Raw genomic sequence first — 25,239 nt, forward strand, 5'->3', positions numbered from 1 at the left:
GCTGGTGAAGGAGTTGGAGGCATAAGGTACCAAAGTATCTACATCCACCATTTCGAGAATCCTACATCGCCATGGCCCGAAAGGCTGTCGCGCAAGGAAGAAGCCCCTAGTCCAAGACCGGCATAAAAAGACATTTTTGAATTGGTTTGTCTGTAAGGGACAAGCACCAAAAACATTGACAATTGCAAATGTACTGTCCGACGTACTGTGCACGTGTTACCAGGCAAAGTATTTTTAAAAGAAACTGTTGCAGTCTTACTCAAGTACTTCATACTTTAGCATGCTTTGTGCAGAGATTTTGCTGCTTTAGCTCCCAGCGGAGCCCTGGCGGAAGATTTCTGTACGTCCTACCAGGCCCAGGCCGGCAAATCGAGGAATGCTGCAAACCTCGTGGCCGAAATAGCTCAGCTGGGAGAGCGTTAGACTGAAGATCTAAAGGTCCCTGGTTCAATCCCGGGTTTCGGCAATGGGAGGTGTTTCATCTTTTGTCGCGTACAGCTGAGCCCCTCTGCTTGAGTTTACCTCCTGCTTAAGCTGATACCGGTTCCACAGAGTGGAATCCAGTTCTAAGATTTGTAGTTTTTCCATTTAGGACTGTCGGGTCTTCGTGCGACCAAGCTCCTGAGATGTGGACCTGCACTAAACGCTATGTGTGGCAGTGTGGGAACATCGCTGTCAATCATCGTTTGTACTCCATTGTTGCTGATTACTTACTGGGCAGGGGCAATGTGAGAACAGCCTGTCTAGAAGGCTCTATTGACTTTTTGCCGAGGCGTGATTCAATTGCAGGTGAGAAAACGGCCTGAGATAAACTGGTTTCCCTTCTCATTTGGGGTCCGTCCCAATACTCAAAAAATGCACACTCCTTTCCTCCACTGCCACCTCGTCTTCGTGCCCCAGAGGCCGATCATTGTGTCCTCCCTATTTCCAATGTCCCAATATCGGATGAGACTAGCGAAACGGCTTCAGGCTCTGCTTCTCATCACCTCCCGGCAAAGGATACATCGTGAGTATTTTATATTGGAATGCCAATAAAAAATCATCATCATATCACATGTATGCATCTATCAAAGTTAGCGTGAAGTATATCGTACTTGATTTATACTCAGCTCAGATCATTCTAACAGGGATTCACAGTCAGTCCAGTGAACGTAATTTCATTAGTCTATGTATACTATGCAACTACAGTTCTAGCTAGGCCATACAACATGTCAGTGCTCCACAGAACATCACAATAATAGCTAACATATTAATATGTAATAACATAATATTATCATGGGTTAACGTTACTTCCCTTACAGAAACGTTTATAATAGTGTGCCTTAAGCAGACTTTTTCTGGACTAAATCCCTGCTACTGGATCCCAGGTATTTCCAGTGCATCTTCACCTTACTTACAATACAGAAGTAAAATTAGATCACATTTTAAAGATATGGCATACAAAGTTTAGTGGTAGTTCAGTAATGGCACACTTAAAGTGTAGCCCCAGGACATACTTTAATTATAATTAAAATGGACCAATTTCATTTTATAAAGTACTTAAACTATACTTTGAAAATGATCTTGATGTACATTATTATACTTAACAAAAACTTTATGTACTACTACGTTTTTGTCAGGGAATCGTCTTGAGGTAAATTTCCATCAGCAAGCTATCGCTAAATAATCAAATATGGTAAAAAGGAAACGTACCATCTTCATTACTGTCAGACAATAGCTAGCTTTTTGTCTTAAACCGTTAACGATTTAAATAATTTAATGCAGTTGTCTTACCTTTATAAATCATGCAAAATCCCACAGTGTTCTTCAGTATCGCAGTGAATGACAGAGGCTGTTGTCTTGATCTCTTCACAATGCAGACTGTCTAGACAATATGAACCTTTATTTGACTAGGAAGTCACGTTGAGATTAAAACCTTAAGTGAGAAATAGCCAAGACAGGGCCAAAGCTATATGAAACGGCGTACAAAACAAAAACAACGACAACAGTAGCGCACAGAATAAACCAACCAACATGACAGAATACATGAACTAAAACAGTGTTAAACAAGTTCAGGGTTTAAAACAAGCACAGGTCACAGACCAAATATCAATTATCCGTCTTTTAAAATCTGGTAACGAGATGAGATAATCAAGTTTGAGCTTAGCCTGCAGCTCGTTCCAGGACCATGGGCCTTGATAGAACAAGATAGAACATCGCGTTCTCCTGTCATCCACATCTAATCGGTGCCATGCATTCAAAGTAAACAGTTGTGCTGCCACATTTGATTGGCGAGAAATGGACGGGCATGACGAGTCCTGGTCGGTAAGAAATGGAGCTGCAGAGAAGGGAAGATTTGATAGGTAAGAAATTGATGGGAATGACGAGTCCCGACTGGTAAGAAATGGACCGAAGAGAGGGGAGATTTGATTAGTAAGAAATGGACGGGCTGAACGAGACCCGACCGGTAAGAAATGGACCGGAGAGACGGGGAGATTTGATTGGTAAGAAATGGACGGGCTGAACGAGACCCGATTGGTAAGAAATGGACCGCAGAGACGGGAGATTTGATTGGTAAGGAATGAACGGGCAGAGCACGCCATTGGAAAGAAATGGAAGCGAAAATGGAAGAGCGACCCCGCCACTGGTTTTCGGGAGCTAGACTCTCCTGCTCTCGGTATTGCCAATTCCCCATTGGACCAGCTGAGCCGAAGCCGTATCCAGAATCCGCGGTACTGTCTGTCTTCAACAGTGTTCCCCCGGTTCCACCGAATTCCAAAAAAGAGCAGGGGCAACGATGAATCGGTCGGCCTTCTGGGCTCTGAGTCAATGATTCGAGTTAGGAATTTGGCGGGACGTGTCATCTTGTTCCGATGCGTCTTTGAATTCCTAGCGTAACTTCCACAATCTCTTGGTGTGAAAGCAATTACCCTATGGTTGCCGGCGATAGCTGACGGGATGACCTGTTCACGGGCCGGTTAGCTCAGTTGGTTAGAGCGTGGTGCTAATAACGCCAAGGTCGCGGGTTCGACCCCCGCACGGGCCAAGGCTCTCTGGCCTTCCCTTTACTACGTTTTTGTCAGAGTGGACAACAAAAACGTATTCTCCCCGTCGGGGAATTGAACCCCGGTCTCCCGCGTGACAGGCGGGGATACTGACCACTATACTAACGAGGACAAAGCTGGTTAGTGCGCCCCCTGTCGCCCGTGGCTTTACCCTGAAAATGCCAGTAAACACCGACGTGTTCTCTTCCACAATGTGTCCTAATTAGAAGGGAACATACGATGAAATTCACACGGGTTTTGTATGGGTTGTAGACTCTTTTCCGTTAGTGCAGCTTGTGACATCTGTGAATTTGTTTGACAAGAATTTTTACATGTACGGTTGCGGCCAAAAGTTCACATGCACCAAGGCTTAAGATACTCAAACTCAGTTTTTCACGACTCCGCACATTTCATGTTACCATACGTATCTTTTGGCTAGTCAATTAGGGCATCTGCTTTGTTCACATCAGCGGTAATTTTACAACAGCCGATTAGAGACAGATTTATTTCCGTTTTAATTCATTCAGAATTCCAGATGGTCGCAGGTTTACATACACCAAGATGACTGTCTCCTTACACAGTCTGGAAGATTCCAGACATTGATGTAATGACTTTTTAGAAGCTTCTGATTGTCCAACTGTCATAATTAGGACTTCATTGGGAGTTTATTGGCACCTGTGGCTGCATTGAAGGGCCTACCTTTAGAGCCACTGCCTTGTTGCCCATGATACCATGGGAAAATCCAAGCAACTCAGCCAAGACCTCAGAAAAGAAATTCTGGACCTCCAAAAGTCAGGGTCCTCCTTGGGAGCAATTTCCAAACAACTGAAGGTACCACGAGCATCTGTACAAACAATTGTCTGCAAATATAAAAATCTTGGGACCACAAAGACACTGCATCGTTCAGGAAGTAGGGAACAATTATCTACCTGGGCTGAACGAACTTTGGTCCGAAAGGTTCAACTGAATCCCAAGACGACAACAAAGGAGCTGGTGAAGGAGTTGGAGCGTAAGGTACCAAAGTATCTACATCCACCATTTCGAGAATCCTACATCGCCATGGCCCGAAAGGCTGTCGCGCAAGGAAGAAGCCCCTAGTCCAAGACCGGCATAAAAAGACATTTTTTGAATTGGTTTGTCTGTAAGGGACAAGCACCGAAAACATTGACAATTGCAAATGTACTGTCCGACGTACTGTGCACGTGTTACCAGGCAAAGTATTTTTAAAAGAAACTGTTGCAGTCTTACTCAAGTACTTCATACTTTAGCATGCTTTGTGCAGAGATTTTGCTGCTTTAGCTCCCAGCGGAGCCCTGGCGGAAGATTTCTGTACGTCCTACCAGGCCCAGGCCCGGCAAATCCGAGGAATGCTGCAAACTTCGTGGCCGAAATAGCTCAGCTGGGAGAGCGTTAGACTGAAGATCTAAAGGTCCCTGGTTCAATCCCGGGTTTCGGCAATGGGAGGTGTTTCATCTTTTGTCGCGTACAGCTGAGCCCCTCTGCTTGAGTTTACCTCCTGCTTAAGCTGATACCGGTTCCACAGAGTGGAATCCAGTTCTAAGATTTGTAGTTTTTCCATTTAGGACTGTCGGGTCTTCGTGCGACCAAGCTCCTGAGATGTGGACCTGCACTAAACGCCATGTGTGGCAGTGCGGGAACATCGCTGTCAATCATCGTTTGTACTCCATTGTTGCTGATTACTTACTGGGCAGGGGCAATGTGAGAACAGCCTGTCTAGAAGGCTCTATTGACTTTTTGCCGAGGCGTGATTCAATTGCAGGTGAGAAAACGGCCTGAGATAAACTGGTTTCCCTTCTCATTTGGGGTCCGTCCCAATACTCAAAAAATGCACACTCCTTTCCTCCACTGCCACCTCGTCTTCGTGCCCCAGAGGCCGATCATTGTGTCCTCCCTATTTCCAATGTCCCAATATCGGATGAGACTAGCGAAACGGCTTCAGACTCTGCTTCTCATCACCTCCCGGCAAAGGATACATCGTGAGTATTTTATATTGGAATGCCAATAAAAAATCATCATCATATCACATGTATGCATCTATCAAAGTTAGCGTGAAGTATATCGTACTTGATTTATACTCAGCTCAGATCAGTCTAACAGGGATTCACAGTCAGTCCAGTGAACCTAATTTTATTAGTCTATGTATACTATGCAACTACAGTTCTAGCTAGGCCATACAACATGTCAGTGCTCCACAGAACATCACAATAATAGCTAACATATTGATATGTAATAACATAATATTATCATGGGTTAACGTTACTTCCCTTACAGAAACGTTTATAATAGTGTGCCTTAAGCAGACTTTTTCTGGACTAAATCCCTGCTACTGGATCCCAGGTATTTCCAGTGCATCTTCACCTTACTTACAATACAGAAGTAAAATTAGATCACATTTTAAAGATATGGCATACAAAGTTTAGTGGTAGTTCAGTAATGGCACACTTAAAGTGTAGCCCCAGGACATACTTTAATTATAATTAAAATGGACCAATTTCATTTTATAAAGTACTTAAACTATACTTTGAAAATGATCTTGATGTACATTATTATACTTAACAAAAACTTTATGTACTACTACGTTTTTGTCAGGGAATCGTCTTGAGGTAAATTTCCATCAGCAAGCTATCGCTAAATAATCAAATATGGTAAAAAGGAAACGTACCATCTTCATTACTGTCAGACAATAGCTAGCTTTTTGTCTTAAACCGTTAACGATTTAAATAATTTAATGCAGTTGTCTTACCTTTATAAATCATGCAAAATCCCACAGTGTTCTTCAGTATCGCAGTGAATGACAGAGGCTGTTGTCTTGATCTCTTCACAATGCAGACTGTCTAGACAATATGAACCTTTATTTGACTAGGAAGTCACGTTGAGATTAAAACCTTAAGTGAGAAATAGCCAAGACAGGGCCAAAGCTATATGAAACGGCGTACAAAACAAAAACAACGACAACAGTAGCGCACAGAATAAACCAACCAACATGACAGAATACATGAACTAAAACAGTGTTAAACAAGTTCAGGGTTTAAAACAAGCACAGGTCACAGACCAAATATCAATTATCCGTCTTTTAAAATCTGGTAACGAGATGAGATAATCAAGTTTGAGCTTAGCCTGCAGCTCGTTCCAGGACCATGGGCCTTGATAGAACAAGATAGAACATCGCGTTCTCCTGTCATCCACATCTAATCGGTGCCATGCATTCAAAGTAAACAGTTGTGCTGCCACATTTGATTGGCGAGAAATGGACGGGCATGACGAGTCCTGGTCGGTAAGAAATGGAGCTGCAGAGAAGGGAAGATTTGATAGGTAAGAAATTGATGGGAATGACGAGTCCCGACTGGTAAGAAATGGACCGAAGAGAGGGGGAGATTTGATTAGTAAGAAATGGACGGGCTGAACGAGACCCGACCGGTAAGAAATGGACCGGAGAGACGGGGAGATTTGATTGGTAAGAAATGGACGGGCTGAACGAGACCCGATTGGTAAGAAATGGACCGCAGAGACGGGGAGATTTGATTGGTAAGGAATGAACGGGGCAGAGCACGCCATTGGAAAGAAATGGAAGCGAAAATGGAAGAGCGACCCCGCCACTGGTTTTCGGGAGCTAGACTCTCCTGCTCTCGGTATTGCCAATTCCCCATTGGACCAGCTGAGCCGAAGCCGTATCCAGAATCCGCGGTACTGTCTGTCTTCAACAGTGTTCCCCGGTTCACCGAATTCCAAAAAGAGCAGGGGCAACGATGAATCGGTCGGCCTTCTGGGCTCTGAGTCAATGATTCGAGTTAGGAATTTGGCGGGACGTGTCATCTTGTTCCGATGCGTCTTTGAATTCCTAGCGTAACTTCCACAATCTCTTGGTGTGAAAGCAATTACCCTATGGTTGCCGGCGATAGCTGACGGGATGACCTGTTCACGGGCCGGTTAGCTCAGTTGGTTAGAGCGTGGTGCTAATAACGCCAAGGTCGCGGGTTCGACCCCCGCACGGGCCAAGGCTCTCTGGCCTTCCCTTTACTACGTTTTTGTCAGAGTGGACAACAAAACGTATTCTCCCCGTCGGGGAATTGAACCCCGGTCTCCCGCGTGACAGGCGGGATACTGACCACTATACTAACGAGGACAAAGCTGGTTAGTGCGCCCCTGTCGCCCGTGGCTTTACCCTGAAAATGCCAGTAAACACCGACGTGTTCTCTTCCACAATGTGTCCTAATTAGAAGGGAACATACGATGAAATTCACACGGGTTTTGTATGGGTTGTAGACTCTTTTCCGTTAGTGCAGCTTGTGACATCTGTGAATTTGTTTGACAAGAATTTTTACATGTACGGTTGCGGCCAAAAGTTCACATGCACCAAGGCTTAAGATACTCAAACTCAGTTTTTCACGACTCCGCACATTTCATGTTACCATACGTATCTTTTGGCTAGTCAATTAGGGCATCTGCTTTGTTCACATCAGCGGTAATTTTACAACAGCCGATTAGAGACAGATTTATTTCCGTTTTAATTCATTCAGAATTCCAGATGGTCGCAGGTTTACATACACCAAGATGACTGTCTCCTACACAGTCTGGAAGATTCCAGACATTGATGTAATGACTTTTTAGAAGCTTCTGATTGTCCAACTGTCATAATTAGGACTTCATTGGGAGTTTATTGGCACCTGTGGCTGCATTGAAGGGCCTACCTTTAGAGCCACTGCCTTGTTGCCCATGATACCATGGGAAAATCCAAGCAACTCAGCCAAGACCTCAGAAAAGAAATTCTGGACCCCCAAAAAGTCAGGGTCCTCCTTGGGAGCAATTTCCAAACAACTGAAGGTACCACGAGCATCTGTACAAACAATTGTCTGCAAATATAAAAATCTTGGGACCACAAAGACACTGCATCGTTCAGGAAGTAGGGAACAATTATCTACCTGGGCTGAACGAACTTTGGTCCGAAAGGTTCAACTGAATCCCAAGACGACAACAAAGGAGCTGGTGAAGGAGTTGGAGGCGTAAGGTACCAAAGTATCTACATCCACCATTTCGAGAATCCTACATCGCCATGGCCCGAAAGGCTGTCGCGCAAGGAAGAAGCCCCTAGTCCAAGACCGGCATAAAAAAGACATTTTTTGAATTGGTTTGTCTGTAAGGGACAAGCACCGAAAACATTGACAATTGCAAATGTACTGTCCGACGTACTGTGCACGTGTTACCAGGCAAAGTATTTTTAAAAGAAACTGTTGCAGTCTTACTCAAGTACTTCATACTTTAGCATGCTTTGTGCAGAGATTTTGCTGCTTTAGCTCCCAGCGGAGCCCTGGCGGAAGATTTCTGTACGTCCTACCAGGCCCAGGCCCGGCAAATCCGAGGAATGCTGCAAACTTCGTGGCCGAAATAGCTCAGCTGGGAGAGCGTTAGACTGAAGATCTAAAGGTCCCTGGTTCAATCCCGGGTTTCGGCAATGGGAGGTGTTTCATCTTTTGTCGCGTACAGCTGAGCCCCTCTGCTTGAGTTTACCTCCTGCTTAAGCTGATACCGGTTCCACAGAGTGGAATCCAGTTCTAAGATTTGTAGTTTTTCCATTTAGGACTGTCGGGTCTTCGTGCGACCAAGCTCCTGAGATGTGGACCTGCACTAAACGCCATGTGTGGCAGTGCGGGAACATCGCTGTCAATCATCGTTTGTACTCCATTGTTGCTGATTACTTACTGGGCAGGGGCAATGTGAGAACAGCCTGTCTAGAAGGCTCTATTGACTTTTTGCCGAGGCGTGATTCAATTGCAGGTGAGAAAACGGCCTGAGATAAACTGGTTTCCCTTCTCATTTGGGGTCCGTCCCAATACTCAAAAAATGCACACTCCTTTCCTCCACTGCCACCTCGTCTTCGTGCCCCAGAGGCCGATCATTGTGTCCTCCCTATTTCCAATGTCCCAATATCGGATGAGACTAGCGAAACGGCTTCAGACTCTGCTTCTCATCACCTCCCGGCAAAGGATACATCGTGAGTATTTTATATTGGAATGCCAATAAAAATCATCATCATATCACATGTATGCATCTATCAAAGTTAGCGTGAAGTATATCGTACTTGATTTATACTCAGCTCAGATCAGTCTAACAGGGATTCACAGTCAGTCCAGTGAACCTAATTTTATTAGTCTATGTATACTATGCAACTACAGTTCTAGCTAGGCCATACAACATGTCAGTGCTCCACAGAACATCACAATAATAGCTAACATATTAATATGTAATAACATAATATTATCATGGGTTAACGTTACTTCCCTTACAGAAACGTTTATAATAGTGTGCCTTAAGCAGACTTTTTCTGGACTAAATCCCTGCTACTGGATCCCAGGTATTTCCAGTGCATCTTCACCTTACTTACAATACAGAAGTAAAATTAGATCACATTTTAAAGATATGGCATACAAAGTTTAGTGGTAGTTCAGTAATGGCACACTTAAAGTGTAGCCCCAGGACATACTTTAATTATAATTAAAATGGACCAATTTCATTTTATAAAGTACTTAAACTATACTTTGAAAATGATCTTGATGTACATTATTATACTTAACAAAAACTTTATGTACTACTACGTTTTTGTCAGGGAATCGTCTTGAGGTAAATTTCCATCAGCAAGCTATCGCTAAATAATCAAATATGGTAAAAAGGAAACGTACCATCTTCATTACTGTCAGACAATAGCTAGCTTTTTGTCTTAAACCGTTAACGATTTAAATAATTTAATGCAGTTGTCTTACCTTTATAAATCATGCAAAATCCCACAGTGTTCTTCAGTATCGCAGTGAATGACAGAGGCTGTTGTCTTGATCTCTTCACAATGCAGACTGTCTAGACAATATGAACCTTTATTTGACTAGGAAGTCACGTTGAGATTAAAACCTTAAGTGAGAAATAGCCAAGACAGGGCCAAAGCTATATGAAACGGCGTACAAAACAAAAACAACGACAACAGTAGCGCACAGAATAAACCAACCAACATGACAGAATACATGAACTAAAACAGTGTTAAACAAGTTCAGGGTTTAAAACAAGCACAGGTCACAGACCAAATATCAATTATCCGTCTTTTAAAATCTGGTAACGAGATGAGATAATCAAGTTTGAGCTTAGCCTGCAGCTCGTTCCAGGACCATGGGCCTTGATAGAACAAGATAGAACATCGCGTTCTCCTGTCATCCACATCTAATCGGTGCCATGCATTCAAAGTAAACAGTTGTGCTGCCACATTTGATTGGCGAGAAATGGACGGGCATGACGAGTCCTGGTCGGTAAGAAATGGAGCTGCAGAGAAGGGAAGATTTGATAGGTAAGAAATTGATGGGAATGACGAGTCCCGACTGGTAAGAAATGGCCCGAAGAGAGGGGAGATTTGATTAGTAAGAAATGGACGGGCTGAACGAGACCCGACCGGTAAGAAATGGACCGGAGAGACGGGGAGATTTGATTGGTAAGAAATGGACGGGCTGAACGAGACCCGATTGGTAAGAAATGGACCGCAGAGACGGGGAGATTTGATTGGTAAGGAATGAACGGGCAGAGCACGCCATTGGAAAGAAATGGAAGCGAAAATGGAAGAGCGACCCGCCACTGGTTTTCGGGAGCTAGACTCTCCTGCTCTCGGTATTGCCAATTCCCCATTGGACCAGCTGAGCCGAAGCCGTATCCAGAATCCGCGGTACTGTCTGTCTTCAACAGTGTTCCCCCGGTTCCACCGAATTCCAAAAAAGAGCAGGGGCAACGATGAATCGGTCGGCCTTCTGGGCTCTGAGTCAATGATTCGAGTTAGGAATTTGGCGGGACGTGTCATCTTGTTCCGATGCGTCTTTGAATTCCTAGCGTAACTTCCACAATCTCTTGGTGTGAAAGCAATTACCCTATGGTTGCCGGCGATAGCTGACGGGATGACCTGTTCACGGGCCGGTTAGCTCAGTTGGTTAGAGCGTGGTGCTAATAACGCCAAGGTCGCGGGTTCGACCCCGCACGGGCCAGGCTCTCTGGCCTTCCCTTTACTACGTTTTTGTCAGAGTGGACAACAAAAACGTATTCTCCCCGTCGGGGAATTGAACCCCGGTCTCCCGCGTGACAGGCGGGATACTGACCACTATACTAACGAGGACAAAGCTGGTTAGTGCGCCCCCTGTCGCCCGTGGCTTTACCCTGAAAATGCCAGTAAACACCGACGTGTTCTCTTCCACAATGTGTCCTAATTAGAAGGGAACATACGATGAAATTCACACGGGTTTTGTATGGGTTGTAGACTTTTTCCGTTAGTGCAGCTTGTGACATCTGTGAATTTGTTTGACAAGAATTTTTACATGTACGGTTGCGGCCAAAAGTTCACATGCACCAAGGCTTAAGATACTCAAACTCAGTTTTTCACGACTCCGCACATTTCATGTTACCATACGTATCTTTTGGCTAGTCAATTAGGGCATCTGCTTTGTTCACATCAGCGGTAATTTTACAACAGCCGATTAGAGACAGATTTATTTCCGTTTTAATTCATTCAGAATTCCAGATGGTCGCAGGTTTACATACACCAAGATGACTGTCTCCTTACACAGTCTGGAAGATTCCAGACATTGATGTAATGACTTTTTAGAAGCTTCTGATTGTCCAACTGTCATAATTAGGACTTCATTGGGAGTTTATTGGCACCTGTGGCTGCATTGAAGGGCCTACCTTTAGAGCCACTGCCTTGTTGCCCATGATACCATGGGAAAATCCAAGCAACTCAGCCAAGACCTCAGAAAAGAAATTCTGGACCTCCAAAAGTCAGGGTCCTCCTTGGGAGCAATTTCCAAACAACTGAAGGTACCACGAGCATCTGTACAAACAATTGTCTGCAAATATAAAAATCTTGGGACCACAAAGACACTGCATCGTTCAGGAAGTAGGGAACAATTATCTACCTGGGCTGAACGAACTTTGGTCCGAAAGGTTCAACTGAATCCCAAGACGACAACAAAGGAGCTGGTGAAGGAGTTGGAGCGTAAGGTACCAAAGTATCTACATCCACCATTTCGAGAATCCTACATCGCCATGGCCCGAAAGGCTGTCGCGCAAGGAAGAAGCCCCTAGTCCAAGACCGGCATAAAAAAGACATTTTTTGAATTGGTTTGTCTGTAAGGGACAAGCACCGAAAACATTGACAATTGCAAATGTACTGTCCGACGTACTGTGCACGTGTTACCAGGCAAAGTATTTTTAAAAGAAACTGTTGCAGTCTTACTCAAGTACTTCATACTTTAGCATGCTTTGTGCAGAGATTTTGCTGCTTTAGCTCCCAGCGGAGCCCTGGCGGAAGATTTCTGTACGTCCTACCAGGCCCAGGCCCGGCAAATCCGAGGAATGCTGCAAACTTCGTGGCCGAAATAGCTCAGCTGGGAGAGCGTTAGACTGAAGATCTAAAGGTCCCTGGTTCAATCCCGGGTTTCGGCAATGGGAGGTGTTTCATCTTTCGTCGCGTACAGCTGAGCCCCTCTGCTTGAGTTTACCTCCTGCTTAAGCTGATACCGGTTCCACAGAGTGGAATCCAGTTCTAAGATTTGTAGTTTTTCCATTTAGGACTGTCGGGTCTTCGTGCGACCAAGCTCCTGAGATGTGGACCTGCACTAAACGCCATGTGTGGCAGTGTGGGAACATCGCTGTCAATCATCGTTTGTACTCCATTGTTGCTGATTACTTACTGGGCAGGGGCAATGTGAGAACAGCCTGTCTAGAAGGCTCTATTGACTTTTTGCCGAGGCGTGATTCAATTGCAGGTGAGAAAACGGCCTGAGATAAACTGGTTTCCCTTCTCATTTGGGGTCCGTCCCAATACTCAAAAATGCACACTCCTTTCCTCCACTGCCACCTCGTCTTCGTGCCCCAGAGGCCGATCATTGTGTCCTCCCTATTTCCAATGTCCCAATATCGGATGAGACTAGCGAAACGGCTTCAGACTCTGCTTCTCATCACCTCCCGGCAAAGGATACATCGTGAGTATTTTATATTGGAATGCCAATAAAAAATCATCATCATATCACATGTATGCATCTATCAAAGTTAGCGTGAAGTATATCGTACTTGATTTATACTCAGCTCAGATCAGTCTAACAGGGATTCACAGTCAGTCCAGTGAACCTAATTTTATTAGTCTATGTATACTATGCAACTACAGTTCTAGCTAGGCCATACAACATGTCAGTGCTCCACAGAACATCACAATAATAGCTAACATATTAATATGTAATAACATAATATTATCATGGGTTAACGTTACTTCCCTTACAGAAACGTTTATAATAGTGTGCCTTAAGCAGACTTTTTCTGGACTAAATCCCTGCTACTGGATCCCAGGTATTTCCAGTGCATCTTCACCTTACTTACAATACAGAAGTAAAATTAGATCACATTTTAAAGATATGGCATACAAAGTTTAGTGGTAGTTCAGTAATGGCACACTTAAAGTGTAGCCCCAGGACATACTTTAATTATAATTAAAATGGACCAATTTCATTTTATAAAGTACTTAAACTATACTTTGAAAATGATCTTGATGTACATTATTATACTTAACAAAAACTTTATGTACTACTACGTTTTTGTCAGGAATCGTCTTGAGGTAAATTTCCATCAGCAAGCTATCGCTAAATAATCAAATATGGTAAAAGGAAACGTACCATCTTCATTACTGTCAGACAATAGCTAGCTTTTTGTCTTAAACCGTTAACGATTTAAATAATTTAATGCAGTTGTCTTACCTTTATAAATCATGCAAAATCCCACAGTGTTCTTCAGTATCGCAGTGAATGACAGAGGCTGTTGTCTTGATCTCTTCACAATGCAGACTGTCTAGACAATATGAACCTTTATTTGACTAGGAAGTCACGTTGAGATTAAAACCTTAAGTGAGAAATAGCCAAGACAGGGCCAAAGCTATATGAAACGGCGTACAAAACAAAAACAACGACAACAGTAGCGCACAGAATAAACCAACCAACATGACAGAATACATGAACTAAAACAGTGTTAAACAAGTTCAGGGTTTAAAACAAGCACAGGTCACAGACCAAATATCAATTATCCGTCTTTTAAAATCTGGTAACGAGATGAGATAATCAAGTTTGAGCTTAGCCTGCAGCTCGTTCCAGGACCATGGGCCTTGATAGAACAAGATAGAACATCGCGTTCTCCTGTCATCCACATCTAATCGGTGCCATGCATTCAAAGTAAACAGTTGTGCTGCCACATTTGATTGGCGAGAAATGGACGGGCATGACGAGTCCTGGTCGGTAAGAAATGGAGCTGCAGAGAAGGGAAGATTTGATAGGTAAGAAATTGATGGGAATGACGAGTCCCGACTGGTAAGAAATGGACCGAAGAGAGGGGGAGATTTGATTAGTAAGAAATGGACGGGCTGAACGAGACCCGACCGGTAAGAAATGGACCGGAGAGACGGGGAGATTTGATTGGTAAGAAATGGACGGGCTGAACGAGACCCGATTGGTAAGAAATGGACCGCAGAGACGGGGAGATTTGATTGGTAAGGAATGAACGGGGCAGAGCACGCCATTGGAAAGAAATGGAAGCGAAAATGGAAGAGCGACCCCGCCACTGGTTTTCGGGAGCTAGACTCTCCTGCTCTCGGTATTGCCAATTCCCCATTGGACCAGCTGAGCCGAAGCCGTATCCAGAATCCGCGGTACTGTCTGTCTTCAACAGTGTTCCCCCGGTTCCACCGAATTCCAAAAAAGAGCAGGGGCAACGATGAATCGGTCGGCCTTCTGGGCTCTGAGTCAATGATTCGAGTTAGGAATTTGGCGGGACGTGTCATCTTGTTCCGATGCGTCTTTGAATTCCTAGCGTAACTTCCACAATCTCTTGGTGTGAAAGCAATTACCCTATGGTTGCCGGCGATAGCTGACGGGATGACCTGTTCACGGGCCGGTTAGCTCAGTTGGTTAGAGCGTGGTGCTAATAACGCCAAGGTCGCGGGTTCGACCCCCGCACGGGCCAGGGCTCTCTGGCCTTCCCTTTACTACGTTTTTGTCAGAGTGGACAACAAAAACGTATTCTCCCCGTCGGGGAATTGAACCCCGGTCTCCCGCGTGACAGGCGGGGATACTGACCACTATACTAACGAGGACAAAGCTGGTTAGTGCGCCCCCTGTCGCCCGTGGCTTTACCCTGAAAATGCCAGTAAACACCGACGTGTTCTCTTCCACAATGTGTCCTAATTAGAAGGGAACATACGATGAAATTCACACGGGTTTTGTATGGGTTGTAGACTCTTTTCCGTTAGTGCAGCTTGTGACATCTGTGAATTTGTTTGACAAGAATTTTTACATGTACGGTTGCGGCCAAAAGTTCACATGCACCAAGGCTTAAGATACTCAAACTCAGTTTTTCACGACTCCGCACATTTCATGTTACCATACGTATCTTTTGGCTAGTCAATTAGGGCATCTGCTTTGTTCACATCAGCGGTAATTTTACAACAGCCGATTAGAGACAGATTTATTTCCGTTTTAATTCATTCAGAATTCCAGATGGTCGCAGGTTTACATACACCAAGATGACTGTCTCCTTACACAGTCTGGAAGATTCCAGACATTGATGTAATGACTTTTTAGAAGCTTCTGATTGTCCAACTGTCATAATTAGGACTTCATTGGGAGTTTATTGGCACCTGTGGCTGCATTGAAGGGCCTACCTTTAGAGCCACTGCCTTGTTGCCCATGATACCATGGGAAAATCCAAGCAACTCAGCCAAGACCTCAGAAAAGAAATTCTGGACCTCCAAAAGTCAGGGTCCTCCTTGGGAGCAATTTCCAAACAACTGAAGGTACCACGAGCATCTGTACAAACAATTGTCTGCAAATATAAAAATCTTGGGACCACAAAGACACTGCATCGTTCAGGAAGTAGGGAACAATTATCTACCTGGGCTGAACGAACTTTGGTCCGAAAGGTTCAACTGAATCCCAAGACGACAACAAAGGAGCTGGTGAAGGAGTTGGAGGCGTAAGGTACCAAAGTATCTACATCCACCATTTCGAGAATCCTACATCGCCATGGCCCGAAAGGCTGTCGCGCAAGGAAGAAGCCCCTAGTCCAAGACCGGCATAAAAAAGACATTTTTTGAATTGGTTTGTCTGTAAGGGACAAGCACCAAAACATTGACAATTGCAAATGTACTGTCCGACGTACTGTGCACGTGTTACCAGGCAAAGTATTTTTAAAAGAAACTGTTGCAGTCTTACTCAAGTACTTCATACTTTAGCATGCTTTGTGCAGAGATTTTGCTGCTTTAGCTCCCAGCGGAGCCCTGGCGGAAGATTTCTGTACGTCCTACCAGGCCCAGGCCCGGCAAATCCGAGGAATGCTGCAAACTTCGTGGCCGAAATAGCTCAGCTGGGAGAGCGTTAGACTGAAGATCTAAAGGTCCCTGGTTCAATCCCGGGTTTCGGCAATGGGAGGTGTTTCATCTTTCGTCGCGTACAGCTGAGCCCCTCTGCTTGAGTTTACCTCCTGCTTAAGCTGATACCGGTTCCACAGAGTGGAATCCAGTTCTAAGATTTGTAGTTTTTCCATTTAGGACTGTCGGGTCTTCGTGCGACCAAGCTCCTGAGATGTGGACCTGCACTAAACGCCATGTGTGGCAGTGTGGGAACATCGCTGTCAATCATCGTTTGTACTCCATTGTTGCTGATTACTTACTGGGCAGGGGCAATGTGAGAACAGCCTGTCTAGAAGGCTCTATTGACTTTTGCCGAGGCGTGATTCAATTGCAGGTGAGAAAACGGCCTGAGATAAACTGGTTTCCCTTCTCATTTGGGGTCCGTCCCAATACTCAAAAAATGCACACTCCTTTCCTCCACTGCCACCTCGTCTTCGTGCCCCAGAGGCCGATCATTGTGTCCTCCTCATTTCCAATGTCCCAATATCGGATGAGACTAGCGAAACGGCTTCAGACTCTGCTTCTCATCACCTCCCGGCAAAGGATACATCGTGAGTATTTTATATTGGAATGCCAATAAAAAATCATCATCATATCACATGTATGCATCTATCAAAGTTAGCGTGAAGTATATCGTACTTGATTTATACTCAGCTCAGATCAGTCTAACAGGGATTCACAGTCAGTCCAGTGAACCTAATTTTATTAGTCTATGTATACTATGCAACTACAGTTCTAGCTAGGCCATACAACATGTCAGTGCTCCACAGAACATCACAATAATAGCTAACATATTAATATGTAATAACATAATATTATCATGGGTTAACGTTACTTCCCTTACAGAAACGTTTATAATAGTGTGCCTTAAGCAGACTTTTTCTGGACTAAATCCCTGCTACTGGATCCCAGGTATTTCCAGTGCATCTTCACCTTACTTACAATACAGAAGTAAAATTAGATCACATTTTAAAGATATGGCATACAAAGTTTAGTGGTAGTTCAGTAATGGCACACTTAAAGTGTAGCCCCAGGACATACTTTAATTATAATTAAAATGGACCAATTTCATTTTATAAAGTACTTAAACTATACTTTGAAAATGATCTTGATGTACATTATTATACTTAACAAAAACTTTATGTACTACTACGTTTTGTCAGGGAATCGTCTTGAGGTAAATTTCCATCAGCAAGCTATCGCTAAATAATCAAATATGGTAAAAAGGAAACGTACCATCTTCATTACTGTCAGACAATAGCTAGCTTTTTGTCTTAAACCGTTAACGATTTAAATAATTTAATGCAGTTGTCTTACCTTTATAAATCATGCAAAATCCCACAGTGTTCTTCAGTATCGCAGTGAATGACAGAGGCTGTTGTCTTGATCTCTTCACAATGCAGACTGTCTAGACAATATGAACCTTTATTTGACTAGGAAGTCACGTTGAGATTAAAACCTTAAGTGAGAAATAGCCAAGACAGGGCCAAAGCTATATGAAACGGCGTACAAAACAAAAACAACGACAACAGTAGCGCACAGAATAAACCAACCAACATGACAGAATACATGAACTAAAACAGTGTTAAACAAGTTCAGGGTTTAAAACAAGCACAGGTCACAGACCAAATATCAATTATCCGTCTTTTAAAATCTGGTAACGAGATGAGATAATCAAGTTTGAGCTTAGCCTGCAGCTCGTTCCAGGACCATGGGCCTTGATAGAACAAGATAGAACATCGCGTTCTCCTGTCATCCACATCTAATCGGTGCCATGCATTCAAAGTAAACAGTTGTGCTGCCACATTTGATTGGCGAGAAATGGACGGGCATGACGAGTCCTGGTCGGTAAGAAATGGAGCTGCAGAGAAGGGAAGATTTGATAGGTAAGAAATTGATGGGAATGACGAGTCCCGACTGGTAAGAAATGGACCGAAGAGAGGGGGAGATTTGATTAGTAAGAAATGGACGGGCTGAACGAGACCCGACCGGTAAGAAATGGACCGGAGAGACGGGGAGATTTGATTGGTAAGAAATGGACGGGCTGAACGAGACCCGATTGGTAAGAAATGGACCGCAGAGACGGGGAGATTTGATTGGTAAGGAATGACCGGGGCAGAGCACGCCATTGGAAAGAAATGGAAGCGAAAATGGAAGAGCGACCCCGCCACTGGTTTTCGGGAGCTAGACTCTCCTGCTCTCGGTATTGCCAATTCCCCATTGGACCAGCTGAGCCGAAGCCGTATCCAGAATCCGCGGTACTGTCTGTCTTCAACAGTGTTCCCCCGGTTCCACCGAATTCCAAAAAAGAGCAGGGGCAACGATGAATCGGTCGGCCTTCTGGGCTCTGAGTCAATGATTCGAGTTAGGAATTTGGCGGGACGTGTCATCTTGTTCCGATGCGTCTTTGAATTCCTAGCGTAACTTCCACAATCTCTTGGTGTGAAAGCAATTACCCTATGGTTGCCGGCGATAGCTGACGGGATGACCTGTTCACGGGCCGGTTAGCTCAGTTGGTTAGAGCGTGGTGCTAATAACGCCAAGGTCGCGGGTTCGACCCCTGCACGGGCCAAGGCTCTCTGGCCTTCCTTTACTACGTTTTGTCAGAGTGGACAACAAAAACGTATTCTCCCCGTCGGGGAATTGAACCCCGGTCTCCCGCGTGACAGGCGGGGATACTGACCACTATACTAACGAGGACAAAGCTGGTTAGTGCGCCCCCTGTCGCCCGTGGCTTTACCCTGAAAATGCCAGTAAACACCGACGTGTTCTCTTCCACAATGTGTCCTAATTAGAAGGGAACATACGATGAAATTCACACGGGTTTTGTATGGGTTGTAGACTCTTTTCCGTTAGTGCAGCTTGTGACATCTGTGAATTTGTTTGACAAGAATTTTTACATGTACGGTTGCGGCCAAAAGTTCACATGCACCAAGGCTTAAGATACTCAAACTCAGTTTTTCACGACTCCGCACATTTCATGTTACCATACGTATCTTTTGGCTAGTCAATTAGGGCATCTGCTTTGTTCACATCAGCGGTAATTTTACAACAGTCGATTAGAGACTGATTTATTTCCGTTTTAATTCATTCAGAATTCCAGATGGTCGCAGGTTTACATACACCAAGATGACTGTCTCCTTACACAGTCTGGAAGATTCCAGACATTGATGTAATGACTTTTTAGAAGCTTCTGATTGTCCAACTGTCATAATTAGGACTTCATTGGGAGTTTATTGGCACCTGTGGCTGCATTGAAGGGCCTACCTTTAGAGCCACTGCCTTGTTGCCCATGATACCATGGGAAAATCCAAGCAACTCAGCCAAGACCTCAGAAAAGAAATTCTGGACCTCCAAAAGTCAGGGTCCTCCTTGGGAGCAATTTCCAAACAACTGAAGGTACCACGAGCATCTGTACAAACAATTGTCTGCAAATATAAAAATCTTGGGACCACAAAGACACTGCATCGTTCAGGAAGTAGGGAACAATTATCTACCTGGGCTGAACGAACTTTGGTCCGAAAGGTTCAACTGAATCCCAAGACGACAACAAAGGAGCTGGTGAAGGAGTTGGAGGCGTAAGGTACCAAAGTATCTACATCCACCATTTCGAGAATCCTACATCGCCATGGCCCGAAAGGCTGTCGCGCAAGGAAGAAGCCCCTAGTCCAAGACCGGCATAAAAAAGACATTTTTTGAATTGGTTTGTCTGTAAGGGACAAGCACCGAAAACATTGACAATTGCAAATGTACTGTCCGACGTACTGTGCACGTGTTACCAGGCAAAGTATTTTTAAAAGAAACTGTTGCAGTCTTACTCAAGTACTTCATACTTTAGCATGCTTTGTGCAGAGATTTTGCTGCTTTAGCTCCCAGCGGAGCCCTGGCGGAAGATTTCTGTCACGCCACCTACCAGGCCCAGGCCCGGCAAATCCGAGGAATGCTGCAAACTCGCCGGCCGAAATAGCTCAGCTGTGGCGAGAGCGGTTAGACTGAAGATCTAAAGGTCCCTGGTTCAATCCCGGGTTTCGGCAATGGGAGGTGTTTCATCTTTCGTCGCGTACAGCTGAGCCCCTCTGCTTGAGTTTACCTCCTGCTTAAGCTGATACCGGTTCCACAGAGTGGAATCCAGTTCTAAGATTTGTAGTTTTTCCATTTAGGACTGTCGGGTCTTCGTGCGACCAAGCTCCTGAGATGTGGACCTGCACTAAACGCCATGTGTGGCAGTGTGGGAACATCGCTGTCAATCATCGTTTGTACTCCATTGTTGCTGATTACTTACTGGGCAGGGGCAATGTGAGAACAGCCTGTCTAGAAGGCTCTATTGACTTTTGCCAGGCGTGATTCAATTGCAGGTGAGAAAACGGCCTGAGATAAACTGGTTTCCCTTCTCATTTGGGGTCCGTCCCAATACTCAAAAAATGCACACTCCTTTCCTCCACTGCCACCTCGTCTTCGTGCCCCAGAGGCCGATCATTGTGTCCTCCCTATTTCCAATGTCCCAATATCGGATGAGACTAGCGAAACGGCTTCAGACTCTGCTTCTCATCACCTCCCGGCAAAGGATACATCGTGAGTATTTTATATTGGAATGCCAATAAAAAATCATCATCATATCACATGTATGCATCTATCAAAGTTAGCGTGAAGTATATCGTACTTGATTTATACTCAGCTCAGATCAGTCTCACAGGGATTCACAGTCAGTCCAGTGAACCAAATTTTATTAGTCTATGTATACTATGCAACTACAGTTCTAGCTAGGCCATACAACATGTCAGTGCTCCACAGAACATCACAATAATAGCTAACATATTAATATGTAATAACATAATATTATCATGGGTTAACGTTACTTCCCTTACAGAAACGTTTATAATAGTGTGCCTTAAGCAGACTTTTTCTGGACTAAATCCTGCTACTGGATCCCAGGTATTTCAGGTGCATCTTCACCTTACTTACAATACAGAAGTAAAATTAGATCACATTTTAATATTGTTATTGAACATTTCTAGGGATCACAATGCCCACACTGCCCTGGCATACATTACATTACATTACAGGCATTTAGCAGACGCTCTTATCCAGAGCGACTTACACAACTTTTACATAGCATTTTTTTTTTTACATTGTATCCATTTATACAGCTGGATATATACTGAAGCAATTCCAGTTAAGTACCTTGCTCAAGGATACAACGGCAATGTCCTTACCCTGGAATCGAACCTGCGACCTTTCGGTTACAAGCCCAGTTCCTTACCCACTGTGCTACACTCCGTCCGGATAAATACATGATTTGGAAAGGACAGTATATGCATGTCACTTTCAGTTTTAACATTTTCATTTAGCATAGGCCTTTATCCACAGCACCTTGTACTGCAGGATAAAGTATACATTTTGTATCAGTATGTGTGGTCCCTAGGAATAAAACCCGTGACCATAGGCATTACTAGCACCTTGTTCTACCAGTTAGGCCATAGGAACACATTTCCACTATAATTATCTATGATATATATATATATATATATATCTATGAGATATATGATTATTACAATCAATAACGGTGGACTCTTCTACAGTTAATTAAAATGGAGATTAGACTAAATTCAACCTTTTTTTAATTTATTTTATTTGACCTTTATTTAACCAGGTAAAATCAGTTGAGAACCAATTCTCATTTACAATGATGACCTGGCCAAGAGGCGTCAGCAACAGTAAATATGTAAAATAAACACAGTCAACACAAAACGACACATGCAGTATAGATACAATACAGTACGATATACAGTATGACACGACAGTACACTAGAAACGGCAAAAGACGGCATAGGTAAATAAAATAAATCAAAAGTCGATAAATAAAATCAATAAACCAATAAATAAACACTATGTGCAAGAGAAGGTGAGTTACTGGATATTCTTTGTACAGTTGTAACGGGAGAGAGAGAGAAGAGAGGGCTGGTCAGCAGGTGCAGCAGTCAACTATGACCTGTTGCAGATTTTGTTTGAACGTTGAGAGATGTGAGAGCTGTGAGTTTGAGTGTGTTTTGTAGTGTGTTCCAATTGTTTGCAGCAGCAAAATGAAAGGAATTACGGCCAAAGACAGTACAGACTTTTGGAATGATGAGCATTATGAAATCACTGGATATGAAACGGTAATTGCTGTCGGAAATGTGCAGGAGGTTTGAGAGGTAGCAGGGTGTCTTTCCCAGGAGTGTTTTATAAACTAAGTGCAGCCAATGTTGTAGCCGCCTGGTATGAAGGGAGGGCCAATCCACCAGTTTGTAGAGATCACATTGGTGAGTGGTGAAGGGTGCACATGAGGCAAAACGGATTGCTGAGTGGTGGAGTGTGTCGAGCTTGCTAAGGATGCCCTTTGATGCCATTTTATAAATTGTATTGCCATAGTCAAACAGAGGAAGGATGGTCATTTTCACAAGAGTGTATTTGGCGGAGTGCGTGAAAGAAGCCTTGTTTCCATACAGAAAACCAAGTCTAGCTTTGACTTTAGCCAGAAGGTTATTGATGTGAGTGTTAAATGAGAGAGATGAGTCCAACCAGAGGCCAAGGTATTTATAGGAGCTGACAAACTCCAGTTCCAAGCCATCAGCACTGAAAATCTTGGGGGCGCTGGAGATGTTAAGATTTTTCCGGTCAAACAGCATACATTTGGTCTTTTTGGAGTTGAGGAGCAGGTGGAGGTTGTGGAAAGACTGCTGGATAGAGGTGAGGCTTTGTTGAAGAGTGGACACAGCAGCATGTACTGAGGGGCCAGCTAAATATATGATAGTATCATCAGCATTCAGATGTATCCGGGAGCTACCAACGGCCTTGGCTACCTCGTTAATATAGATGGAGAACAAGGTTGGGCCAAAGATGGAGCCTTGAGGCACACCTTTAGTGATGAAAAGTGGTTCCGACGTGATGTTTTCGGTCTTCACCCTCTGGACACGATCAGCAAGGTAGCTGGCAAACCAGTTGCAGCATCTGCTGGACAGGCCAATGCTACTAAGTCTGAGTCAAAAGCCTTGGCTAGGTCTATAAAAGCAGTTACACAGACGTGCTTGTTGTCCATGGCGGTAACAATGTCGTCAAGGACCTTCAGGGTAGCGGTGATACATTCGTGGCCTGTCCTAAACCCAGACTGCAGGTCAGACAGAATGTGATTAGAGTCAATGAAGTGAATTAGTTGTTTATGAACTAGTTTCTCTATGACTTTGGCCAGGCAGGGCAAGATGGAAATTAGCCTGTAGCAGTTCGGGTCAGAGCCAGAGCCTCCTTTGAAGAGGGGGAGAATCATGGCAGATTTACAGTCAAGGGGGAATACAGACAGTTGAAATGACAGGTTAAACAGGCTTGTAATGGGGGCAGCAATAATATGAGTGGCCGCTTTTAAAAACACAGGGTCAAGCCCATCGGATCCAGCTGACTTGTTTGGATTTAACTTAATGAGTTCATCCAGGACTTCGGAAATCATAACAGGTTGAAGGGAGAAGCTGTTAATGCTGGATGATGAAGTAGGAGTATGAGTTGAGGCAGTGTTAGGAGCAGCTGCATCAAAGACATCCAATGATTTCACGAAGTGGTGGTTGAAGAGCGTGGCCAAGCGTGCTTTATCATTAACAACAATTTCACCAAATTTCATAGAGGTGGGTAGATGAGGAGAAGCAAGTTTGTTTTCCATGGACTTGACTGTTTTCCAGAACTTCTTGGCGTCAGATCCGCAAGCTGAGAATTTCTCTTTGAAGTGACTGATTTTAGCTTTCCTGATCGCCTGTGTGGTTTTGTTTCTGCATTGTCTGAAGGCCAGCCAGTCGGCAGGAGACTGAGAAGACCTAGCTCTCTGCCATAAGGCATTTTTTAGTTGGATCACAGCAGTCAAGTCGTGAGTAAACCAGGGGCTGTAACAATTCTTGGTCCGGAATCTTTTCAGTGGGGCGTGTTTATCAATGATAAGGCTAAAGGTATTCTTGAAATAAGACCAGGCATCATCCACAGAGGGATAAGGTTGATTCTATCCCAGTTCACAGCTGCAACATCATGTAGGAAGGCTTGATTGTCGAAGTTTTTCAGTGAGCGCTTGGTCGCAATCACTGGTGGGCGTTTGACAGAGAGGCCAGAGCGAACGCATGCAATGGCACAGTGGTCACTCAAGTCTTGACTGAAGACTCCAGTTTGATAGTTTGATGGAGTGTTAGTGAGAATAATATCAGTCAGTGTGGCAGCTGAGGGTGATTTCAAATTATGTCTGGTTGGCTCAGTAATAAGTTGAAAGAGGTTTAAAGCATCAAATTTCTATATGACTAAATCTGGGGGGTTGATCATATCCCAGTTTAGATCACCCAGAAGGACAAACTCATAGGAAATGTGAGGGGCCAGAAGTTCACCAAGAGCTGTTAGTGTACATGCTGGAGCAAAGGGTGGTCTATAGCAAACAGCAACAGAGAGAGTGAAATTTTTTGACAGTTTAAGTTTCAACAGTAACAGTTCAAATTGCTTGGGGACTGACTTAGACAGTGTTACAGAACATTGCAAATGGTCTTTTACAAAGATAGTCACACCACCTCCCTTAGTGGATCTATCCTGACGAAAGACAATGTAGCCCGATATTTGAATTTCAAGATTAGAGACACTTTTCTTAAGCCACGATTCAGAGACAGCCAAAACATCAGGGTTTGCAGTACGCACCCAAGATTTTAAATAATCAAGTTTTGGCAACAAACTACGGATATT

General features: G+C 44.1%; 16 non-coding genes across 16 annotated transcripts; 11 read left to right on the forward strand and 5 right to left on the reverse strand.

Annotated features, from left to right (window-relative positions):
• Nucleotides 1-393: 393 nt before the first annotated feature.
• Nucleotides 394-466, forward strand: trnaf-gaa (transfer RNA phenylalanine (anticodon GAA)). The gene has a single exon. It is a non-coding gene; the product is annotated as a tRNA-Phe (tRNA).
• A 2,485-nt stretch (nucleotides 467-2,951) lies between these two features.
• trnai-aau (transfer RNA isoleucine (anticodon AAU)) lies at nucleotides 2,952-3,025 on the forward strand. Its single transcript has one exon. It is a non-coding gene; the product is annotated as a tRNA-Ile (tRNA).
• Nucleotides 3,026-3,083: 58 nt separating this feature from the next.
• On the reverse strand, nucleotides 3,084-3,155 carry trnad-guc (transfer RNA aspartic acid (anticodon GUC)). Its single transcript has one exon. It is a non-coding gene; the product is annotated as a tRNA-Asp (tRNA).
• Nucleotides 3,156-4,407: 1,252 nt separating this feature from the next.
• On the forward strand, nucleotides 4,408-4,480 carry trnaf-gaa (transfer RNA phenylalanine (anticodon GAA)). Its single transcript has one exon. It is a non-coding gene; the product is annotated as a tRNA-Phe (tRNA).
• Nucleotides 4,481-6,965: 2,485 nt separating this feature from the next.
• On the forward strand, nucleotides 6,966-7,039 carry trnai-aau (transfer RNA isoleucine (anticodon AAU)). Its single transcript has one exon. It is a non-coding gene; the product is annotated as a tRNA-Ile (tRNA).
• Nucleotides 7,040-7,096: 57 nt separating this feature from the next.
• On the reverse strand, nucleotides 7,097-7,167 carry trnad-guc (transfer RNA aspartic acid (anticodon GUC)). Its single transcript has one exon. It is a non-coding gene; the product is annotated as a tRNA-Asp (tRNA).
• Nucleotides 7,168-8,420: 1,253 nt separating this feature from the next.
• On the forward strand, nucleotides 8,421-8,493 carry trnaf-gaa (transfer RNA phenylalanine (anticodon GAA)). The gene has a single exon. It is a non-coding gene; the product is annotated as a tRNA-Phe (tRNA).
• Nucleotides 8,494-10,977: 2,484 nt separating this feature from the next.
• On the forward strand, nucleotides 10,978-11,050 carry trnai-aau (transfer RNA isoleucine (anticodon AAU)). The gene has a single exon. It is a non-coding gene; the product is annotated as a tRNA-Ile (tRNA).
• Nucleotides 11,051-11,107: 57 nt separating this feature from the next.
• trnad-guc (transfer RNA aspartic acid (anticodon GUC)) lies at nucleotides 11,108-11,178 on the reverse strand. The gene has a single exon. It is a non-coding gene; the product is annotated as a tRNA-Asp (tRNA).
• A 1,252-nt stretch (nucleotides 11,179-12,430) lies between these two features.
• trnaf-gaa (transfer RNA phenylalanine (anticodon GAA)) lies at nucleotides 12,431-12,503 on the forward strand. Its single transcript has one exon. It is a non-coding gene; the product is annotated as a tRNA-Phe (tRNA).
• Nucleotides 12,504-14,988: 2,485 nt separating this feature from the next.
• On the forward strand, nucleotides 14,989-15,062 carry trnai-aau (transfer RNA isoleucine (anticodon AAU)). Its single transcript has one exon. It is a non-coding gene; the product is annotated as a tRNA-Ile (tRNA).
• Nucleotides 15,063-15,120: 58 nt separating this feature from the next.
• On the reverse strand, nucleotides 15,121-15,192 carry trnad-guc (transfer RNA aspartic acid (anticodon GUC)). The gene has a single exon. It is a non-coding gene; the product is annotated as a tRNA-Asp (tRNA).
• A 1,253-nt stretch (nucleotides 15,193-16,445) lies between these two features.
• On the forward strand, nucleotides 16,446-16,518 carry trnaf-gaa (transfer RNA phenylalanine (anticodon GAA)). The gene has a single exon. It is a non-coding gene; the product is annotated as a tRNA-Phe (tRNA).
• A 2,486-nt stretch (nucleotides 16,519-19,004) lies between these two features.
• trnai-aau (transfer RNA isoleucine (anticodon AAU)) lies at nucleotides 19,005-19,078 on the forward strand. Its single transcript has one exon. It is a non-coding gene; the product is annotated as a tRNA-Ile (tRNA).
• Nucleotides 19,079-19,134: 56 nt separating this feature from the next.
• On the reverse strand, nucleotides 19,135-19,206 carry trnad-guc (transfer RNA aspartic acid (anticodon GUC)). The gene has a single exon. It is a non-coding gene; the product is annotated as a tRNA-Asp (tRNA).
• A 1,257-nt stretch (nucleotides 19,207-20,463) lies between these two features.
• On the forward strand, nucleotides 20,464-20,540 carry trnaf-gaa (transfer RNA phenylalanine (anticodon GAA)). The gene has a single exon. It is a non-coding gene; the product is annotated as a tRNA-Phe (tRNA).
• The last annotated feature ends 4,699 nt before the right edge of the window (nucleotides 20,541-25,239 follow it).

The sequence above is a fragment of the Anguilla rostrata genome, chromosome 17 (assembly GCF_018555375.3).
Source record: "Anguilla rostrata isolate EN2019 chromosome 17, ASM1855537v3, whole genome shotgun sequence".
Taxonomy (NCBI): Eukaryota; Metazoa; Chordata; class Actinopteri; order Anguilliformes; family Anguillidae; genus Anguilla; species Anguilla rostrata.